Genomic DNA, 25,001 nt, shown 5'->3' on the forward strand with positions numbered 1-25,001 from the left:
CATTTGCAAAACTTTCTACATTTCAGTTTTTTTCAGTCAAAATGGGTTGCAGAGTGTACATTACTAAGAAAAAAAATGATTTTTTTTTATTTACCAAATAGCTGCAATGAAACAAAGAGTGTCAAATTTAAAGGGGTCTGAATGCTTTCCGTACCCACTGTATGTAGAATCGTTGCAGAGTTATTACCACATAAATTGACAATGGTCAGAATTGAAAAATTTGGCCTGGTCAGGAAGGTGAAAACAGTCTGTGGCATTCTGTGGCATGAAGGGGTTAATGTACGTGTTTTAAATGCTAAAATTTTGCAATAAAAAAATATGGTGCATTAGAGATTTATTAAATCAAATAATTGTGTATACAGCTTTGTGCAGTGGTGACCATCTCAGCAGGGACTACACAGTATATTTATACCGTTCTCTATTCGCTTTTCATTTGGGGGGAGGGTGGTTTATCATTTGGTTCTGTTCTCCGACATGGACATATTATATCTCCACTATCTATATTCAGTAAGTCACACAGTATTCAGGGAATACAGATAATACAGATAATGGGATGATTAACTGAAAAATAATGAAAAATTGGCGCAATAACAAGAATCTAGTATTTTAATACATTTATAATCTCTAATATGATTTTGTAGAGATTTGCAATGTATTGTTTTTCAGGCTACTTTGCAATTAGAAAGAATAAATGCTCCAAAACGACAGCAGTGTAGTGTTTTAGGCATTTCTGTTCCTCTACAGTATATGCCTCCAGGTTCTTGCAGTGGCACAAATAGGAATTTTCTGGCAAAATCCAAATATAGAAAAAATAATGCCATGATCTATTCAATTCTGTATGACGAGGGTGCAATGATTCCAACCAATAACTCTTGACACAGTGATACAAGAGCAATATGGATCATAAAAAATATGAATAGCGTTTATGAAGGACGTGGCTTATATAACAGACCCCCAACTTAATTTAGACCCCAGACCAGAATATATACTTATCCTACAAGCTCCCACTTCATCCATTTAATCCATAGGCATCTATCACTTCCCAGCAAAACTAGCAATGACACTCCGATAGAAGGAATGTGACTTTATAACTCTCATCTATTAGAGTCTGTAATTTGCTACCAGGCCTCCCAGACAGAAAACTTCAAACCTTTTCTAAAGGTTCCTCCCTGCACTTTGGGTGTCCTGCGCTGACCTTTATTATTATAAATGTCATTGCTATATTTATTACTATTGTTGTAAATGTGGGTCCTGCACCCTTTTCTGAGAGCAGGGTGAAAGCAATATCTCATAGAGTAACCGGATGAGAAAACTGAAAAAAGGGTGACTTTTTGTAAAATCAGGTGAGCTGACATGTTTGTTTTTCTTAAGCCATTCAGAGGTGGACTGCCTGGTGTGTTTTGAGATCTTTTGCGACCTCTTGGATGAGTTGTCGCTGCGCTCTTGGGGTAATTTTGGTTAGCCAGCCACTCCTGGGAATGTTCACCACTGTTCCTTGTTTTTACCATTTTTCGATAATGGCTGTCACTGTGGTTTGCTTGAGTCCAAAAGCTTTAGAAATGGCTTTATAGCCTTTTCCAGACTAATCGATCTCAATTACTTTGTTTCTCATTTGTTTCATAATTTTTTTGGATCACGGCATGATGTCTAGCTGTTGAGGACCTTTTGGGCTACTTCACTTTGTCAGGCAGTTCCTATTAAATGATTTCTTGATTGAGAACAGGTGTGACATAATCAGGCCTACGTGTGGCTAGGGAATTTGAACTCAGCTTCCCAAAGATGTGAAAAACCACAGTTAATTTATGTTTTAAGGAGGGGGCAATCACTTTTTCATACACGACCCTGTAGGTTTTTTATTTCTTTTTCCTTTAATAATAAAGACCTTCATTTTAAAACTGCATTTTGTGTTTGCTTGTGCTATCTTTGTCTAATATCTAAATTTGTTTGGTGATTAGACATATTTAAGTGTGAAAAGCATTCAAAAGAATAGGAAATCAGAAAGAGGGCAAACACTTTTTCACACAGTTAGATATATACAGTATGTACATATATATAATTCATATTTTACATTTTAAAAATTACAAAAAGGAAAATTGGCCAATGAAAAAGTTTGGGCACCCTTGCCGCAGTCGAAACATGGTGTATTTTACATGCATGCACTAGATGTGCCAGCGCCAGCGTGGTCAATGAAACACCTGCGTTAATAAGATGTACTTCCACCTGCGTGGTGGATGGAGCTGTAATGAGCTCATGCCTGCGCAGTGGTGACATCTGTATTTGCCGGAATGGCATGATGTTTGTTGGCGCATACACCGTAAGAGCTGAGTTTGCCTAAAAGAGGTTAGTCAGTATACTGTATACACCTGGTAATACTTATTCATTCATGAATAATGTATATAATATGAACACTTTTTGACTAAAAGTCATTCTTCCAGTCGCTGTTCCACCCCTCAGTGTGTCTGGGATGCAGTTGCTGACAACTCAGCCATCCAATCTGGTACAGGGGCGTGCTGAAGCTGTCAGTCCAGTGATTGACAACTCTGTCATCCAGTCTGCTGCAGAAGCGTGCTGAGCTGTCAATGTGTTGACTGACAGCTCTGCCATCCAATCTGAGACTGGGAGGCGCTGGCTATCTCCAGGTGTTCATTGTCCCAGGTGATTGCCATGCTACTTAACTTGTCTATTACTCCCAGACCTCTGCCAGATGTACATTCAGCTACTGTGTGATGTCTCTCTGTGCATTGCATTATGTGGTGTCTCTGTTTTGTTTATAGATCTTTTGCTGCCTGACCTTGGACCTTGTTCTGTCCATCCGTCTGTTTAGCCCCTTCTGCTTTGATCCACTATCCTCCTGATATTCTGACCTCGAAACGTGACCTGACTACACTTTTGTCTCTTCCTTCTGTTTATAACATACCCTCCTGGCTTTTGACCTCTGACTCCTTGACTATCCCATCTCACAGCTTGGCTGTGAGAAGTGACTCAGCATCACAAATACCCCTGAGGAAGCCACTTGGCAGGTGGCTATACGCGTGGAGATAACCCTCATCTTTATTTTTTACTTATCCATAAGACAGTATGATATGATTTATTAATTGCAGGCCAGTGAATTGAGCCAGCGACTACGTTTGTATTTGTGCTCAGCACTCTTATTGTTTCTATTGTACTATCTAATGCAGACAGCTCTTTACTACACATTTGAATGCTGGTCATTGATTCACCCCTGTCATTGGTAGCTTGTGTCCAAGGAAACCTTATTAATTTCATTACCATTGGGGTTTTGGTACACTTTGTTATCGATTACCATTTTTATCATCTTTCAAATTTATCAAGAATTTTGCTATTTGTATAGGCATTAGTAATTGTTAGGTGTTGAGTTCCCGCCGCTGCACAGAGGGAATCGCGAGCCACCTGTGCTGTGGTCTCCCATTCTCCTCCAGTCGCAGTGGAGCCTGCTCAGCAGAGACGTCGGTCTCAGCGTCTGGCTCAGGCAGACAATGTACGCTTGGTTACTACTGATCTTCCAGGCTCAGCCATGGTAACTAGCACTATTCTTCGGCGAGCAGATGCTTCTGGGACTAAGTCCTGCTTTTCCTCTTCTGAGCATGCCCAACGGACGACCTTCCATTGGAGGTCTGGGGTCACACGCTCAGATCCTGTAGCAGCTTCTATTGGAACCCGAGGAAAATCCTTGTCTGCTGCAGCTATAACGGGTTCTCATGTCCACACGGCCATGCGCTAGTATCAATCTATGTCATGAGCTATGCTACTTTGTGGTCATGCCTGCATGTGGTCAGGGTTTGCTGAAATAAGCCCCTAGAATACCGGCACCTCCGGTGAGGAGTTTTGTGTGTTTGAATTCAGGGCTGGCATATAGCCACTTGAATTCCGGCTCCACCGAAGAGGAGTTGTTTGTGTGCTAGGCCGACTGCATGACCACTGTTTGCTTTCTGCTCTGTTAGGTAGCTGTGATCCTCTGTGAGGTTAACAGGGCACGGCGTTTTCCTTTCTTAGCGATTCTGTGAAGTAACAGAGTTCGCTTATACCGCCATATAGTGCCGCCAATTGCTAGCAGCAGGTTCATCTCCTGCACGGTGGACCCCGGGCTGCAAGCGCACCTTTTATTACATATATTTATACTCAGTGCGTTCCGCCAACCCTAACATAATGGTAACTAATATTTGCAATAATAAATTAATCATGAATGATATTACATCATTTTCATTAATGTTCTCTGTGGTCTTGTTGGTATCTATCGATGAGCAGATGAGGTTAGGTGTTAGCTTTATTTTTGCACGCCTTCATTGGCTTTTTAAATATTTTTAATCATGTCTTCATGTGTTCTTTTTGTTGCTTAACAAAATTATTGGGTGCTCCCAAGCTGTCTATGCTTACTACCTTTTTGCTCTATAAAACTGTATATAACGATGAGCGCACAGACCTGCACACGGAGACAGTTACGTTTGTGGATGAGAATCATCTGGTAAATTCAGCGGTCAATGTAAATGTAGCCTTGGCCATAGTCATAGAGTTCAGTGGTCAAGTTTTGCTTCATACTTAAATGACAATACGTCATATACTGGATGTATATAAGCAATTATTAATTACATTCTTCATTTATTACACAGATTACAGAGAAGAAATCTCATGCAATTTAAAGTTTGAGTTGATGAACAGTACGCTTATTAGGACATAAGATTTGCCCAGTTAACTTTTTAATTTTTTGATTATACAAGAAATGACGACTTATATCTTTTCTAGATGTATTTTCATCATCATGTAGCATTATTTAACTCAGAATCTTTGATGGGGAACTGATATTAAACAATAATTCTAATAATTTTAGTAGAAATAGCGTTTCCATATGATTGAAATTTGGAGCAACAATTTACTTTACTTGTCTACACTTTCATATTTTACAAATCTCTTCTGTCCGTATCTGTGTCTGCATCTGTCTGTGTCTGGATAAGAAGTTATCTAAATAGTACGTATTGTGGTGAGTAGCAATCTCCAGCTTGCTAAAATTAATAATTCTAAAAATTCAAGGTGTCATCTATGGATTACACCTACAGAGATTGCATCATCTGGTTCTTATATAGGTGATAACATGCATTTTGAAAATAAGGCTAAAAATATACATTTAAAAATGAAATTCTGAAAAGAAATGGCAAAAGTTCATGGGCAGAGTATTAAAACAGAGGCAGCAATTTGGCTTTCAGTCTACATAACAATGTTGATTTATGTTCCACATAGCGCCTGGGTGGCAACTACTATAGATGCATTATTCACTGCCATAAGTAATTGTCACCCATCTGCTACTGTTACGCAAGTGATCAGATCTGTGCACAGATGTATACAAAATTGCAGACAGGTATTTCTGGAATCGGCATTGTTGATATCTGTTAGAATTAGGGACACAATAAATTTTTTTTACTTCTGATAATAAAGCAGTAAATAATATATTCTTACAGTTACCAAATAATACAACTATTATATATTATCAGCACACTGTTACTAAGTAAAACCAGTATATAAACACAAATAATACCAATAACACCAGGGCCGGACTGGCTATCTGGCATTTCTGGCAATTGCCAGAAGGGCCTGTCTGGTCGTGGGCCACTTTGTCTGCTACGTTGTTGACAGAATAGGTGTTCTCAAGACATCGATACCGTTAAGAGTTGTGATAGAGGTATCATTAGAAATATTGGTTTTGTAGTAAATCTTGTCTTCCTCCATGCAGGGAAATATTAGTAATATATCACATCTGGTGCTGGGGGATGAGGACAGCATGGGCCTCTTTGATTTCAAATGCCAGGACTGAATTTAAGCCTCAGTCCGTACCTTAATAACACTATTATAAAAGAGCCAGAATCGAGTTTGAGTTGAACTTCCTGGAATTCTTGATTTCACGCAAATTTTAACATTTTGAAATTCGATTCACAGTTTGAAAAAAAAACTTAAGGGGCAGTGCAGATCTATTTTTTTCTTATGGTGATTTGGTATGAGAAAAAAATCTCAGCATGCAGCGAGTGGCTCCGGAATTTCCTCCGAGTACAGTCCAACCTTTGAGGACCCAAACAATGGAGAAGAAGGAGAAATTAAATTTTTTGTCTTCTCCGTACCTGTGATATGATTCTCGCATGCAAGAGAATTGGATCACACTAAGGTGACACTCTACTCAGACTCTGACAGAGTTTGAGCTGACTGTCATTAAAATAATTGTCCCTATTCTCTCGCATGAGAGAATCTACGGCCATCTGACTGCGGCCTAAGTCTCTCTATTCTGTGCAGAGTAAGTTCTTATGCTCTATGGGGTCCTCTCTCTCTCTCCTGTAGAGTGTCAGCTGTTATGCTCAACCGGGTCCTCTCTCTCTCCTGTCAGCTGTTGTGCTCAGAGGTGTCCTCTTGCTCTCTCCTGTAGAGTGTCAGCTGTAATGCTCGGAGGTGTCCTCTCTCCCTCTCTTGTAGAGTGTCAAATGTTATGCTCGGAGGTGTCCTCTCTCCCTCTCTTATAGAGTGTCAAATGTTATGATGAGTAGGGTTCTCTCTCTCTCCTGTAGAGTGTCAGCTGCTATGTTCAGTGGGGTCCTCTCTCTCTTGTAGAGTGTCAAATGCTATGATGAGTAGGGTCCTCTCTCTCTCCTGTAGAGTGTCAGCTGCTATGTTCAGTGGGGTCCTCTCTCTCTTGTAGAGTGTCAAATGCTATGATGAGTAGGGTCCTCTCTCTCTCCTGTAGAGTGTCAGCTGTTATGTTCAGAGGTGTCCTCTCTCCCTCTCTTGTAGAGTGTCAAATGCTATGATGAGTAGGGTCCTCTCTCTCTCCTGTAGAGTGTCAGCTGTTATGTTCAGAGGTGTCCTCTCTCCCTCTCTTGTAGAGTGTCAAATGCTATGATGAGTAGGGTCCTCTCTCTCTCCTGTAGAGTGTCAGCTGTTATGTTCAGAGGTGTCCTCTCTCCCTCTCTTGTAGAGTGTCAAATGCTATGATGAGTAGGGTCCTCTCTCTCTCCTGTAGAGTGTCAGCTGTTATGTTCAGAGGTGTCCTCTCTCCCTCTCTTGTAGAGTGTCAAATGCTATGATGAGTAGGGTCCTCTCTCTCTCCTGTATAGTGTCAGCTGTTATGTTCAGTGTGGTCTTCTCTCTCTCTCTTGTAGAGTGTCAAATGTTATGATGAGTAGGGTCCTCTCTCTCTCTTGTAGAGTGTCAGCTGTTATGTTCAGCAGGGTCTTCTCTCTCTCTCTTGATTTGAACAGCTGACATGTGCGCGCAATAGCGGCGGGTGGAATCGCTATCCACCCGCCGCTATTAACTAAATGCCGCTGTCAAAAGCTGCCATCGGGCAGAGAATGCGAGCATCGCTGACCCCCGTCATGTGATCGGAGGTCAGCGCGATGTGTCGGCATGATAACCAGAGGTCTCCTTGAGACCTCTATGGTTGTTGGTGCCGGATTGCTGTGAGAGCCACCCTGTGGTCAGCGCTCATAGCAATGCTGTAATTCTCCTACATAGGAGCGATCTATGATTCGCTCCTATGTAGCAGAGCCGATCGAGTTGTGCCAGATTCTAGCCTCCCATGGAGGCTATTGATGCATGGCAAAAGAAAAAAAAATGTTTTAAAATATATGAAAAAAATAAAAGAATAAAAGTTTAAATCACCCCCCTTTCGCCCCAAAATAAAACAATAAAAAAAAATCAAACCTACACATATTTGGTATCATCGCGTTCAGAATCGCCCGATCTATCAATAAAAAAAAGGATTAACCTGATCGCTAAATGGGGTAGTGAGAAAAAAATTCGAAACGCCAGAATTACGTTTTTTTGGTCACCACGACATCGCATTAAAATGCAATAACTGGCGACCAAACGGACATATCTGCAGCTTCTGCACCAAAATGATATCATTAAAAACGTCAGCTCGGGAAGCAAAAAATAAGCCCTCACCCGACCCCAGATCATGAAAAATGGAGACACTACGGGTAATGGAAAATGGCAATTTTTTTTTTAGAAAAGTTTGGATTTTTTTTTACCACTTAGATAAAGCATAACCTAGACATGTTTAGTGTCTATGAACTCCTAATGACCTGGAGAATCAGAATGGCAGGTCAGTTTTAGCATGTAGTGAACTTAGCAAAAAAGGCAAACAAAAAACAAGCATGGGATTGCACTTTTTTGCAATTTCACCGCACTTGGAATTTTTTTCCCATTTTCTAGCACATGACATGCTAAAACCAATGATGTCGTTCAAAAGTACAACTTGTCCCGCATAAAGCAAGCCCCAATATGGCCATATTGACTGAAAAATAAAAAAGTTATGGCTCTGGAAAGGAGGAAAGCAAAAAACGAAAATGCAAAAATGAAAAAGGGCCCCGTCATTAAGGGGTTAAGCTGTTTTGCTCAGCTGGTTCCTCTCTCTCGCGCACTCTCTCTCATATAGAGTGTCAGCTGTTATGCTCAGCAGGGTCCACTCTCTTCTCTCCCCCAAGTGTAGTTTCCAAGCAGTTACAAGCTTTCTAATATTGATATTCAAGCAAATTTGTTTGCCAGAATAATTTGGTGAATTTGAATGTCAAAACATCCACCTCTTTCTATGATATACATATATATATATATATATATATATATATATATATATATATATATATATATATATATATATTTATATATATATATATATATGTATATATATATATATATATATATATATATCAAAACCAATATACCAATAATACCACAAAGAAAGAATAAATACAGCAAAAACCATGACCATATATCATTACCAACAAACAGTGACCAAATAATACCAAATATAAGGGACAAATGTGACCACAGAATGACCATATATATATAGTGGTGACTGAGTGGGGAAAAGGAATGAAAAATGGAATCAGCTCACCTAATACGATTTTCATAATCCAGGAGCATGGAAATCAATTCCAACCAAATGCATATGTCCATAAAAAAGAAAAAAATGATTCCAGGTCCCAGTAAAAAAACTTGCCTTTTTTTTAAATAAAGTTTAAAAACTAGTTAATACATGAGGATTCCAAAGCATATACAGCTATATGAAAAAGTTTGGGCACCCCTATTAATCTTGAGCTTAATGTTTTATAAAAATTGTTTTTTTTGCAACAGCTATTTCAGTTTCATATATCTAATAACTGTTGGACACAGTAATGTTTCTACCTTGAAATGAGGTTTGTTGTACTAACAGAAAATGTGCATTCAAACAAAATTTGACAGGTGCATAAGTATGGGCACCCGACCAGAAAAGTGACAATAATATTTAGTAGATCCTCCTTTTGCAAAAATAACAGCCTCTAGTCGCTTCCTGTAGCTTTTAATGAGTTCCTGGATCCTGGATGAAGGTATTTTTGACCATTCCTCTTTACAAAACAATTCCAGTTCAGTTAAGTTTGATGGTCGCCGAGCATGGACAGCCCTCTTCAAATGATCCCACAGATGTTCAATGATATTCAGGTCTGGGGACTAGGATGGCCATTCCAGAACAGTGTAATTGGTCCTCTGCACGAATGCCTGAGTAGATTTGGAGCGGTGTTTTGGATCATTGTCTTGCTGAAAGATCGATCCCCTGCGTAACTTCAACTTTGTCACTGATTCATGAACATTATTGTCAAGAATCTGCTGATACTGAGAGGAATCCATGCGTCCCTCAACTTTAACAAGATTCCCGGTGCCGGCATTGGCCACACAGCCCCAAAGCATGATGGAACCTCCACCAAATTTTACTGTGGGTAGCAAGTGTTTTTCTTGGAATGCTGTGCTTTTTGGCCGCCATGCATAACGCCTTTTTGTATGACCAAACAACTCAATCTTGGTTTCATCAGTCCACAGGACCTTCTTCCAAAAAGAAATTGGCTTCTCCAAATGTGCTTTTGCATACCTCAGCCGACTCTGTTTGTGGCGTGCTTGCAGAAACGGCTTCTTTCGCATCACTCTCCCATACAGCGTCTCCTTGTGCAAAGTGCATTGTATAGTTGACCGATGCACAGTGACACCATCTGCAGCAAGTTGATGCTACAGCTCTCTGGAGGTGGTCTGAGGATTGTCCTTGACTGATCTCACCATTCTTCTTCTCTGCTTTTCTGATGTTTTTCTTGGCCTGCTACTTCTGGCCTTAACAAGAACTGTTCCTGTGTTCTTCCATTTCCTTACTATGTTCTTCACAGTGGAAATTGACAGGTTAAATCTCTGAGACAGCTTTTTGTATCCTTCCCCTGAATAACTATGTTGAATAATCTTTGTTTTCAGATCATTAGACAGTTGTTTTGAGGAGCCCATGATGCTACTCTTCAGAGGAGATTCAAACAGGAGAACAACTTGCAAGTGGCCACTTTAAGTAGCTTTTCTCATGATTGCATACACCTGGCTATGAAGTTCAAAGCTCAAAGAGGTTAGAAAACCTAAAAAAAGTACTTTAGTAAGTCAGTAAAAAGTAGGTAGGAGTATTTAAAACAAGAAAATGATAAGGGTGCCCATACTTATGCACCTGTCAAATTTTGTTTGACTGCAGATTGCACATTTTCTGTTAGTACAATAAACCTCATTTCAAGGCAGAAACATTACTGTGTCCAACAGTCATTAGATATATGAAACTTAAATAGCTGTTGCAAAGAAAACAATTTTTATAAAACATTAAGCTTAAGATTAATAGGGGTGCCCGAACTTTTTCATATAACTGCAGTTATGTATAGCAACTAAATGTTTCAGACGCACTCCAGCGTCCCCCTTTAGACATCAGTGATGACTATACACAGAGCTCTGCATATTTTATATAGTGTATATTGTAAGTGCACAGGTGAATCCACTGATCACCAATGACATCTCCAGGTTAAGTAATTAATTTCCTTTTTCATTTGGTGCAGACTACTATGACTAGTTTCAGCCTAATCTTATCTCTGCAGAATGTAGCACACAGACATCTATGGCTGATGGTTTCTATAGCACTTTCCTTAGTGTTCCCCCCACTTTTACATTGCGTTGGATGAAGAAGAAACGCAACATAGGGTCACAATGGTACCGTGCACAGTTCATCTCTTTGTCCCCCCCCCCCACAATCACAGTATATAAAAAAAATGTTACAGCAGTGATGCCTCTTTGTGACCCCCGCAGTAGAAATGTCCCCCTCTGTTTCATCTATTCAGTACTAATGCCTATGTCCCCTTTTGTTGCTCCCTGTGCAATATTAAAATTCTCCAATGGGCCTTAATACAGCATAAATGCTCCCCTCCCCAGTGGCATCTATACAGCAGTAATGTACATCTGTTCTGCACCCAAACAGTAGTATTGTCCACATTTTATGCCCCATTATATTTATAATATCCACAATTTTAGCTCCATAAATTATTAAGGCATCGGGACCACAAAGGAAGACATTATTAACATCCCCCTTTGTCATCCCATACATTAATAATATCCTCTGTTTTTGCCACCATACACTTATAATGACCCTCGTTCTGGCCCCTATATACTCATAATGTGGACAAATCTGGCTCCTTTTCCTACTTGTTCCCAGTGAGTAGATTCCCTACAAGATCTTGGCTTTGTGCTCAGCCTTGCACTTATGCAGGAGCTTAAAGAAGTTGTCCACTACTATAAAGTTTTTTTTTTTTTTTCATAAATCTTGCTATTATGTGCCACTGAAAACATCTACTGTGTTTATTTTAGCAATATTACCTGTTATCATGCTGTAGCAGCACATCTTCAGTGCTGGATTCAGCTCTCATGGGGTTAATCGACAACTTCCTTATTGTGCCCTAATACTACAAGTTCCATGATGCTTTGCAATGCCACTAAGCCTGAACCTAGCACACCCACTCCAAAAACACACCCAAACCCCTCCCTCCTCTCCCTCCTCTCTCTTCAAAAAGATGTGTGGTGTCATTTCTGTCCAACTCCTCTTTTACATGTGTCCAACCCACACTCCATTACACATAGATAGATAGATAGATAGATAGATAGATAGATAGATAGATAGATAGATAGATAGATAGATAGATATTAGATAGATATTACATAGATAGATATTACATAGATAGATATTACATAGATAGATATTAGATAGATAGATATTAGATAGATAGATAGATATTACATAGGTAGATATTAGATAGATAGATAGATAGAATTAGATGGATAGATAGATAGATAGATAATAGATAGATAGATAGATATGGGATAGATAGATAGATAGATAGATAGATAGATAGATAGATAGATAGATAGATAGATAGATAGATAATAGATAGATATGGGATAGACAGATAGATAGATATGGGATAGATAGATAGATAGATAGATAGATAGATAGATAGATAGATAGATAGATAGATAGATAGATAGATAGATATGGGATCGATAGATAGATAGATAGAATTAGATAGATATGGGATAGACAGATAGATAGATATGGGATAGATAGATAGATAGATAGATAGATAGATAGATAGATAGATAGATAGATAGATAGATAGATAGATATGGGATCGATAGATATGGGATCGATAGATAGATAGATAGATAGATAGATATGGGATAGATAGATATGGGATAGATAGATAGATATGGGATAGATAGATAGATATGGGATAGATAGATAGATATGGAATAGATAGATAGATAGATAGATAGATAGATAGATAGATAGATAGATAGATAGATAGATAGATATGGGATAGATAGATAGATAGATAGATAGATAGATAGATAGATCGATAGATAGATAGATAGATATGGGATAGATAGATAGATAGATAGATAGATAGACAGATAGATAGAATTAGATAGATATGGGATAGATAGATACATACAGATATATCTATATATCTATATATTTCCATAGATATGTCCATATCCATGTTTCTAAACCCCTTCACCCCTGGAGCTTTTTTCATTTATCGTTCCCCTTCTTTCCAGAGCCATAATGTTTCCGTCAATATGGCCATGTGAGGGCTTATCTTTTGCGGGACAAGTTCTACTTTTGAACGACATCATTGGTTTTACCATATCGTGTAGTAGAAAATGTGAAAAAAATTCAAAGTATGATGAAATTGCAAAAAAAGTGCAATCCCACACTTGTTTTTTGCTTGGCTTTTTGCTAGGCTCACTAAATGCTAAGACTGTGTGCACACGTTGCGGATTTGATTGCAGATCCGCAGCGTTTTTTGCAGTACGTAATTGCATTAAATCCACAGTGTTGTGCACAACCAATGCAAGTCTATGGGAGCCGCAGACTTGTTGTGCACATGCTGCGGAAAAGGCAGCACCGAAACGCAGCTTTTTTTTTTTCTCCGCAGCATGTCACTTCTTTTGTGCTGAACTGCAGCGTTTCTGCACGCTTACGCTGGGATCACACTACAGCGAGATACGGCCGTGTCTCGCAGGTTAAAACCAAACTCTGGCACCGGCACTCCAGAGCGGAGCGTGCAGCCGCACAGCAATACATGGAGCCGCACGCTCCGCTCCGGAGTGCCGGTGCCAGAGCTTGTATTTAACCTGCGAGACTCGGCCGTATCTCGCTGTAGTGTGACTCCGGCCTTACACTTTCATTGAGATGTAACAAATATCTGCAGTTTTGCTGCGGATGTAGGTCCGAGAAACGCTGCAGTTCAGGAGGAGGGAAGTGTGTGGGCGGTGACCAGGGCCGGACTGGCCATCGGGCACTTCTGGCAAATGCCAGAAGGGCCGGTGCCAGTAGTGGGCCGCTGCACTCTTTCCCCCCTACTCCCGCCAGTGCCGCCGCCGCCGCCGCATTCAACTATACCGGCGTCTATGACGCCAGTATAGTTCAATGCAATGATGGAGGAGAGAGCGTCCACTGACGCTCACTCTCCCATCATTCCCCGCTCTGCCTCTGACACTGCGGGTGCGCGATGACGTCATATCATCACAGACCTGCTGTGTCCCGGGCAAACTGCAGACGCCGAGACAGGAGCAGCGCAGGCAAGAGGAAAGGTGAGGAGAGTGTGGAGCCATTATCAGGGGGATGAGATGTGGGTTGTGCTGTATATACCACTGTGTGGGCTGTGCTGTGTATGTACCACTGTGTGGGCTGTGCTGTATATACCACTGTGGGCTGTGCTGTGTATGTACCACTGTGTGGGCTGTGCTGTGTATGTACCACTGTGTGGGCTGTGCTCTGTATGTACCACTGTGTGGGCTGTGCTGTGTATATACCACTGTGTGGGATGTGCTGTATATACCACTGTGTGGGCTGTGCTGTGTATGTACCACTGTGTTGGCTGTGCTGTGTATGTACCACTGTGTGGGCTGTGCTGTGTATATACCACTGTGTGGGCTGTGCTGTATATACCACTGTGTGGGCTGTGCTGTGTATGTACCACTGTGTTGGCTGTGCTCTGTATGTACCACTGTGTGGGCTGTGCTGTGTATGTACCACTGTGTGGGCTGTGCTGTGTATGTACCACTGTGTGGGCTGTGCTGTGTATGTACCACTGTGTGGGCTGTGCTGTGTATGTACCACTGTGTGGGCTGTGCTGTGTACATACCACTGTGTGGGCTGTGCTGTATATACCACTGTGTGGGCTGTGCTGTGTATATACCACTGTGTGGGCTGTGCTCTGTATGTACCACTGTGTGGGCTGTGCTGTGTATATACCACTGTGTGGGCTGTGCTGTGTATATACCACTGTGTGGGCTGTGCTGTGTATGTACCACTGTGTGGGTTGTGCTGTATATACCACTGTGTGGGCTGTGCTGTGTTTATACCACTGTGTTGGCTGTGCTGTGTATATACCACTGTGTGGGCTGTGCTGTGTATACTACTCCGCGGGCTGTGCTGTATATACTACTACGCGTGTTGTGCTGTATATACTACGACCCAGGCTGTGCTGTATACTACTACACGGGCTGTGCTGTATACTACTACGCGGGCTGTACTATATTATGTAGGCTGTGCTATATACTATGCAAGTTGTGCTATATTATATGCGGGCTTTGATATATACTATGGGAGGTATATTATATTCTATGGGGGAGGCCGTGTTATATACTATGTGGCTGTGTTATATACTATTGCGGGGGTATATTCTATTCTATGGGGGAGGCTGTCTTATATACTATGGGGGGTATATTATATTCTATGGGGGAGTCTGTCTTATATACTATGGGGGGCTGCATTATATTCTATGGGGGCAACATTATATTCAATGGGGGCTACATTATATATTATGGGGAGGTGGGCTGCATTATATTCTATGGGGGGCTGTATTAGATTTTATGAGGGATGATTGCATCATACTCTTTGATGGGGCTGCATTATATTCTATGTGGAGGTGGGCTGCATTCTATTCGGGGCTACATTATATTCTATGGGGGGGCTGTATTATATTTATATTCTATGAGGGGTGATTGCATCATACTCTATGGGGGGCTGCATTATATTCTTTGGGGGTTACATTATACTCTGGGGTGGCTGCATTATACTCAGCAAATTCAGATGTAAGGCTACTTTCACACTTGCGTCGGTACGGGGCCGTCGCAAACCTTCGGCCAGACGTACCGACGGACGTTATGCTAAATTTAGCACAACGTGGGCAGCGGATGCAGTTTTACAACGCATCCGTTGCCCATTGTGATGAGCGTGGAGGAGGGGGCGGAGTTCCAGCCACGCATGCGTGGTCGGAAATGGCAGACACGTCGCACAAAAAAAGTTACAAAGAACTTTTTTTTGTGAGTTGCGTCCGCCAAAACACGACGGATATGTTGCTAACACAAGTCTATGGGTACAAAACGCATCCTGCGAGCAAATTTGCAGGATCCGTTTTTTTTCGCCGGATCTTTTTTTTTCTGCCGGATCTTTTTTTTTTCGCCGTATCCGTTTTTTACCACCTGATCGTTTTTTTACGCCAGATCCGCTTTTTTCTCATAGAGTTGTATTAGCGCCGGAGTGCGTCTGATGGCCACACGTTTCATCCGTTTTTTGCTAGATCAGTCGCTGTGCATTTTTTCGACGTACCGAAAAACCGTTCCTCTGTATGTGTTTTCCGTCCGGCGGAAACAGCTTTTTTGACGGATCCTGCAAAAACGGATTAAACGTGTGGCCACCAGGCGCAATCCGGCGCTAATACAACTCTATGAGAAAAAACAGATCTGGAGGGGGAAAAAAACATCTGGTGGAATAAAATGGATCCGGCGGAAAAAAACAGATCCGGTTGAAAAAAAACGGATCTGGCGGAAAAAAACGATCTGGTGCAAATAAACGGATCCTGCAAATGTGCTCGCAGGATGCGTTTTACCCATAGACTTGTATTAGCGACGGATCGTGACTGATGGCCAGACATCGCCTCCGTCGTGCTACGGATCCGTCGTGTTTTGGCGGACCGTCGGAACGAAAAAATGTTCAATTGAAAAAAATTTTGGCCGTCTCGCCCGCCATTTTCTACCACGCATGTGCGGCAGAAACTCCTCCCTCTCCTCCCCGCACTTCAGAATGGGCAGCGGATGCGTTGAAAAACTGCATCCGCTGCCCACGTCGTGCACAAATTTCACAACGTGCGTCGGTACGTCGGCCCGACGCATAGCGATGGACCCGTACTGACGCAAGAGTGAAAGAGGCCTAAATGAGCGATGAATTTAAAAAGAAAAAAAAAAAGCGGAAAAAAAACGGCGTGGGCTCCCGCGCAATTTTCTGCGCCAGAGGGGGAAAGCCGACGGCCGGGGCCAATATCTGTAGCCTGCTATGAATACCAGCCCGCAGCTGTCTGCGTAGCCTTTACTGGCTATTAAAATAGGGGGACCCCCCCAAAAAAAAAAATGACGTGGGGTCCCCCTATATTTTATAGCCAGAAAGGCTACGCAGACAGCTGCAGGCTGATAGTCATAGCCTAGAGAGGGGCCATGGATATTGTCCTCCCCCCCCCCGGCTACAAATACCAGTCCGCAGCCGCCCCAGAAATGGCGCATCTGTAAGATGCGCCAATTCCGGCACTTAGCCCCTCTCTTCCCACTCCCGAGTAGCGGTGGGATATGGGGTAATAAGGGGTTAATGTCACCTTGCTATTGTAAGGTGACATTAAGCCGGGTTAATAATGGAGAGGCGTCAATAAGACGCCTATCCATTACTAATTCAATAGTAAGAAAGGGTCAATAAAACACACACACATTTGGAAAAAAGTATTTTAATATTCTTCATTTAACCATACTTACCATACTTCAGCGCCTGCAAAAAAAAGTAAAATAATAAACCGTATACTACCTTTCCGCCGTAGTCCAATTAATAACGAGTGTCCCACGACGATTTCCCCTATAGAACAGTGACATTGGGTGATGTCACTGCTCTATAGGACCCTCAGTGACACACTGACAGGACACAATGGCTCCTCCAGTGCATCACTGAGGTTACTCTAGTTCACTGGTCTCACTTTATGACAATTGCTGCGTGGGAAAATGTCTCACCCAGCAATGCCAATAGTGAGACTAGGGACTATTTTCTCACAGGGGTATAGGAATACCTTGTGAGGAATACATGATGGAAGGATACCTTCCATCATTGTGTTCCTGGAGCCCCTGGAGAGTGGCCGCATCAACTGATGCTCCTGCTCTCCACGGGAGATCGTCGTGGGACACTCGTTTTAATTGGATTTCTGCGGACAGGAAGTATATTGTTTGTTTATTATTTTAATATTTTTTACAGGTGACAATGGCTTCGGGGAACAAAGTGACAAGTGATGGTGAGTATGTACTCTCTGTTATATGTACTGTATGTCTGTAGTATGTATGTATGTATGTATGTATGTACTGTATGTCACATGTCGTTGCATGGTGCATGTCGTTGCATGGTGCATGTCGTTGCATGGTGCATGTCGCATATCGTCGCATGGTGCATGTCACATGGTGCATGTCGCATGTCGCCGCATGGTGCATGTAGCATGGTGCATGTCGCATGTCGTCGCATGGTGCATGTCACATGGTGCATGTTGTCGCATGGTGCATGTCGCCGCATGGTGCATGTAGCATGGTGCATGTCGCCGCATGGTGCATGTCGCATGTCGTCGCATGGTGCATGTCACATGGTGCATGTTGTCGCATGGTGCATGCCGCATGTCACCGCATGGTGCATGTAGCATGTCGTCGCATGGTGCATGTCGTCGCATGGTGCATGTCGTCGCATGGTGCATGTCGGTGCATGTCGTCGCATGGTGCATGTCGTCGCATGGTGCATGTCGTCGCATGGTGCATGTCGGTGCATGTCGTCGCATGGCGCATGTCGTCGCATGGCGCATGTCGTCGCATGGCGCATGGTGTATGTCGCCGCAGGTAGCATGTCGTCACATGGCGCATGTCGTCGCATGACGCATGTCGTCGCATGGTTCATGTCGCATGTCGGTGCATGGTGCATGTCGTCGCATGGTGCATCTTGCCGCATGGTGCAGGTCGTCGCATGGTGCATGTCGCCGCATGTAGCATGTCGTCGCATGGCGCATGTCGTCGCATGGCGCATGGCGTCGCATGGTGCATGTCGCCGCATGTAGCATGGTGCATGTCATCGCATGTCGTCGCATGTAGCATGTCGTCGCATGGTGCATGTCGTCGCATGTAGCATGTCGTCGCATGTAGCATGTCATCGCATGGCGCATGTCGTCGCATGGTGCATGTCGCCGCATGTAGCATGGTGCATGTCGTCGCATGGTGCATGTCGGCGCATGGTGCATGTGTTGCATGATGTCACATGGTGTGTGTTGTATGTATGTATGTATGTATGCACTGTGTATGTGTTTTTTTTTTTTTTTTTTTTACATTTAACACATTAGCCGGATGATGGGACTACTACTGTCCCATCATTGGCTAATGTGTCACTCACTCAGTGTAGCAGGCAGAGCCCGATGGGACTTGTAGTCCCATCGGACGATGCCTGCACACACACACACCCCGCAGCGGACCCCAGCCGCCAGACACCGACACGGGCCGCCAGACACCGGCGCCCAGACACCAGCCGCCAGACACTGGCGCCGGCTGCCAGACGCCGACCGCCAGACACCGGCGCCGACCGCCAGACACCGACACAAGCCGCCAGACACCGGCGCCGGCCGCCAGACACCGACACCAGCCGCCAGACACCGGCGCCGGCCGCCAGACACCGACACCAGCCGCCAGACACCGGCGCCGACCGCCAGACACCGACACCAGCCGCCAGACACCGGCCGCCAGACACCGGCGCCGGCCGCCAGACACCGACACCAGCCGCCAGACACCGGCGCCGACCGCCAGACACCGACACCAGCCACCAGACACCGGCCGCCAGACACCGGCGCCGGCCGCCAGACACCGACACCAGCCGCCAGACACCGGCGCTGACCGCCAGACACCGACACCAGCCGCCAGACACCGGCCGCCAGACACCGGCGCCGGCCGCCAGACACCGACACCAGCCGCCAGACACCGGCGCCGACCGCCAGACACCGACACCAGCCGCCAGACACCGGCGCCGGTTGCCAGACACCGACACCAGCCGCCAGACACCGACACCAGCCGCCAGACACCGGTGCCGACCGCCAGACACCGGCCGCCAGACACCGGCGCCGGCCGCCAGACACCGACACCAGCCGCCAGACACCGGCGCCGGCCGCCAGACACCGACACCAGCCGCCAGACACCGGCGCCGACTGCCAGACACCGACACCGGCCGCCAGACACCGGCGCCGGCTGCCAGACACCGGCGCCGGCCGCCAGACACCGGCGCCCAGACACCGGCCGCCAGACACCGGCGCCGGCCGCCAGACACCGACACCAGCCGCCAGACACCGGCGCCGACCGCCAGACACCGACACCAGCCGCCAGACACCGGCGCCGGCCGCCAGACACAGGCCGCCAGACACCGGCGCCGGCCGCCAGACACCGACCCCAGCCGCCAGACACCGGCACCGACCACCAGACACCGACACCAGCCGCCAGACACCGGCCGCCAGACACCGACACCAGCCACCAGACACCGACACCAGCCGCCAGACACCGGCGCCGGCCGCCAGACACCAGCCGCCAGACACCGGCGCCGACCGCCAGACACCGACCCCAGCCGCCAGACACCGGCGCCCAAACACCGGCCGCCAGACACCGGCGTCGGCCGCCAGACACCGGCGCCGACCGCCAGACACCGACACCAGCCGCCAGACACCGGCAGCCAGACATCGGCGCCGGCCGCCAGACACCGACACCAGCCGCCAGACACCGGCGCTGACCGCCAGACACCGACACCAGCCGCCAGACACCGGCGCCAGCCGCCAGACACCGACACCAGCCGCCAGACACCGGCGCCGACCGCCAGACACCGACACCAGCCGCCAGACACCGGCGCCGGCCGCCAGACACCGGCTCCGGCCGCCAGACACCGACACCAGCCGCCAGACACCGGCGCCGGCCGCCAGACACCGACGCCTGCCGCCAGACACCGACACCAGCCGCCAGACACCGACACCAGCCGCGAGACACCGGCGCCGCCCGCCAGACACCAGCCGCTAGACACCGGCGCCGGCCGCCAGACACCGACACCAGCCGCCAGACACCGACCGCCAGACACCGACACCAGCCGCCAGACACCGGCGCCGACCGCCAGACACCGACACCGGCTGCCAGACACCGGCGCCGGCCGCCAGACACCGACAACAGCCGCCAGACACCGGCCGCCAGACCCCGACACCAGCCGCCAGACACCGGCGCCGACCGCCAGACACCGACACCAGCCGCCAGACACCGGCGCCGACCGCCAGACACCGACACCAGCCGCCAGACACCGGCGCCGGCCGCCAGACACCGACACCAGCCGCCAGACACCGGCCGCCAGACACCGACACCAGCCACCAGACACCGGCGCCGACCGCCCGACACCGACACCAGCCGCCAGACACCGGCGCCGGCTGCCAGACACCGACACCAGCCGCCAGACACCGGCCGCCAGACACCGACACCAGCCGCCAGACACCGGCGCCGGCCGCCAGACACCGACACCAGCCGCCAGACACCGGCGCCGACCGCCAGACACCGACACCAGCCGCCAGACACCGGCGCCGGCCGCCAGACACAGGCCGCCAGACACCGGCGCCGGCCGCCAGACACCGACACCAGCCGCCAGACACCGGCACCGACCACCAGACACCGACACCAGCCGCCAGACACCGGCCGCCAGACACCGACACCAGCCGCCAGACACCGACACCAGCCGCCAGACACCGGCGCCGGCCGCCAGACACCGGCCGCCAGACACCGGCGCCGACCGCCAGACACCGACACCAGCCGCCAGACACCGGCGCCCAAACACCGGCCGCCAGACACCGGCGTCGGCCGCCAGACACCGGCGCCGACCGCCAGACACCGACACCAGCCGCCAGACACCGGCAGCCAGACATCGGCGCCGGCCGCCAGACACCGACACCAGCGCCAGACACCGGCGCTGACCGCCAGACACCGACACCAGCCGCCAGACACCGGCGCCGGCCGCCAGACACCGACACCAGCCGCCAGACACCGGCGCCGACCGCCAGACACCGACACCAGCCGCCAGACACCGGCGCCGACCGCCAGACACCGACACCAGCCGCCAGACACCGGCGCCGGCCGCCAGACACCGGCTCCGGCCGCCAGACACCGACACCAGCCGCCAGACACTGGCGCCGGCCGCCAGACACCGACGCCAGCCGCCAGACACCGACACCAGCCGCGAGACACCGGCGCCGACCGCCAGACACCAGCCGCTAGACACCGGCGCCGGCCGCCAGACACCGACACCAGCCGCCAGACACCGACCGCCAGACACCGACACCAGCCGCCAGACACCGGCGCCGACCGCCAGACACCGACGCCGGCTGCCAGACACCGGTGCCGGCCGCCAGACACCGACACCAGCCGCCAGACACCGGCCGCCAGACACCGACACCAGCCGCCAGACACCGGCGCCGACCGCCAGACACCGACACCAGCCGCCAGACACCGGCGCCGACCACCAGACACCGACACCAGCCGCCAGACACCGGCGCCGGCCGCCAGACACCGACACCAGCCGCCAGACACCGGCCGCCAGACACCGACACCAGCCACCAGACACCGGCGCCGACCGCCAGACACCGACACCAGCCGCCAGACACCGGCGCCGGCTGCCAGACACCGACACCAGCCGCCAGACACCGGCCGCCAGACACCGACACCAGCCGCCAGACACCGGCGCCGACCGCCAGACACCGACACCAGCCGCCAGACACCGGCGCCGGCCGCCAGACACCGGCCGCCAGACACCGGCGCCGGCCGCCAGACACCGACACCAGCCGCCAGACACCGGCGCCGGCCGCCAGACACCGGCCGCCAGACACCGGTGCCGGCCGCCAGACACCGAAACCAGCCGCCAGACACCGGCGCCGGCCGCCAGACACCGACACCAGCCGCCAGACACAGGCGTCGACCACCAGACACCGACACCGGCTGCCAGACACCGGCCGCCAGACACCGGCGCCGGCCGCCAGACACCGACACCAGCCGCCAGACACCGGCGCCGGCCGCCAGACACCAACACCAGCCGCCAGACACCGGCGCCAACCGCCAGACACCGACACCAGCCGCCAGACACCGGCGCCGACCGCCAGACACCGACACCAGCCGCCAGACACCGGCGCCGGCCGCCAGACACCGACACCAGCCGCCAGACACCGGCCGCCAGACACCGACACCAGCCGCCAGACACCGGCGCCGACCGCCAGACACCGACCCCAGCCGCCAGACACCGGCGCCGGCCGCCAGACACCGGCCGCCAGACACCGGCGCCGGCCGCCAGACACCGACACCGGCCGCCAGACACCGGCGCCGGCCGCCAGACACCGGCCCCACCCGCCAGACACCGACACCAGCCGCCAGACACCGGCGCCGACCGCCAGACACCGGCCGCCAGACACCGGTGCCGGCCGCCAGACACCGACACCAGCCGCCAGACACCGGCGCCAGCCGCCAGACACCGACACCAGCCGCCAGACACCGGCGCCGACCACCAGACACCGACACCGGCCGCCAGACACCGGCCGCCAGACACCGACACCAGCCGCCAGACACCGGCGCCGGCCGCCAGACACCGACACCAGCCGCCAGACACCGGCACCGACCGCCAGACACCGACACCGGCTGCCAGACATCGGCGCCGGCCGCCAGACACCGGCGCCCAGACACCGGCCGCCAGACACCGGCGCCCAGACACCGGCCGCCAGACACCGGCGCCGGCCGCCAGACACCGACACCAGCCGCCAGACACCGGCGCCGACCGCCAGACCCCCGGCGACCACTCACCGCAGCACAGCCCCGCCCGCAGATCCCAGCAGCAGTGAGCACACACAGCCCCGCCCGCCCCCAGCACAGCCCTGCAGGCAGCCCCCCAGCACCGCCCACAGCCAAGTCACTCTTAATGAGTGACTGCTGACTGTGGGGGCTGGTCACGCCTGCTGCTGACGTCATGTCAATTTTCAGAGCCTGGAAATTGATGTGACGTTGGCGGAAATGAGCGGCGGCTGCAGCCTGGGGGTCACGTGACCCGCACTCAGCAGCCTGAATAGCGCCACTCACAGGCGAAAACGGCAACGGAAGGTAATTGCACAAATCATTAGGGGCCCCGGGGGGATACATTGGGGGGTTAATTGAAAGTAGTGGACAACCCCTTTAAGCTTTGGGGTTCTTCTGATGTCTCCAGCTGAATGGGAACAAGAATCTTTGTCAACTTTGTATTTTCCTAAGGTTTAATGTCTACTTTTTCTGAAAGTTTCTCAACCCAACATTTTTTCTTTTTTTTTTGCCCTTCTTGTGCCCCTCTGTGCTTTCTTCTTCTACATGTGCTGAAAAAGTTTTGTGTCAGCATAAATATTTCCCAAAACAAAATGTCTTATTTTTCTTTTCTTTTTTTCTGCATGCAAAATTAAAATGCTAAACATAATTTTGGTTTCCACAGTCACACGGAATTTCATCGTAAAGGACCACATGGAAAGGCCAAACTATACATCAGTGACGGAATTTATCTTTCTCTCGTTTACAAAATCCACCAGATTCCCGATCCTTCTTGCCATAATTTTCTTGATCATCTATTTACTTATTATTTGCGTGAATATTTTAATGATTTTGATTATAAAATTTGACGCTCGGCTCCACACACCAATGTACTTTTTTGTTTTTGCCTTGTCTTGTCTCGACATATGTCAAATTACAACGATAATTCCGCAAACTCTGTGCAATTTGTTAGGGAGTAGACCCATTATTACATTTCTCAATTGTGCCACTCAAATGTCCTGTACCATTATCTTTGGAGGAATGCAAATCTTAATAATTACAGCTATGGCTTACGACCGCTATGTGGCTATAAGTAACCCTCTATGTTATAAAATTTTAATGAGCTGGGTTACATGTGCCATGCTTCTCCTCATGGCTTTCATAACTAGTGTCATATTGGCTAGTATAGTGGTTTATTCAGTCTTCAAGCTTCCATTTTGCAGAAAACCAGAAATTGCTCATTTTTACTGTGATGTAGGCCAGGTTTTGCTTCTAACTTGTACCGATGTACAAGGTCACAGGGCAGCAGAAGTCACCACATACCTTTTTGGGCTAGGATTGTTCACCACCCCATTTTTATTCTTGATCACATCATATATGTACATCATTTCAGCCATTATGAAAATCCAAACCACGGAAGGTCGAAGGAAGGCCTTCTCCACCTGTTCATCCCACATCACTGTGGTTGTAGTGGAATACGGATGCCTTGGATTCATTTATTTCCGACCTAATACAGACTACTCCTTGGATAAGGACAAGATATTTGTAATGACCTTTACTTATCTTTCTCCCATGTTAAATCCAGTAATCTATAGCATTAGAAACAAAGCAGTAAAAGAAGGATTCAAGAAATTAAAGTCCACAAACAAAATATAAAAATTCAGTGATCTATAATATTGAATTGTGATATTAGTCATATATCATTCACATAACAGGTAATAATTACTTGATTTTCATGA

At 48.2% G+C, this 25,001-nt stretch overlaps 1 long non-coding RNA gene across 1 annotated transcript; it reads left to right on the forward strand.

Moving 5' to 3' along the window:
- Positions 1–451: 451 nt before the first annotated feature.
- Positions 452–24,378, forward strand: LOC138680889 (uncharacterized). Its single transcript, XR_011321824.1, has 3 exons — positions 452–507; positions 4,629–4,996; positions 23,948–24,378. It is a non-coding gene; the product is annotated as an uncharacterized lncRNA (long non-coding RNA).
- The last annotated feature ends 623 nt before the right edge of the window (positions 24,379–25,001 follow it).

Source organism: Ranitomeya imitator, chromosome 5 (assembly GCF_032444005.1).
Source record: "Ranitomeya imitator isolate aRanImi1 chromosome 5, aRanImi1.pri, whole genome shotgun sequence".
In the NCBI taxonomy this organism is placed as follows: domain Eukaryota; kingdom Metazoa; phylum Chordata; class Amphibia; order Anura; family Dendrobatidae; genus Ranitomeya; species Ranitomeya imitator.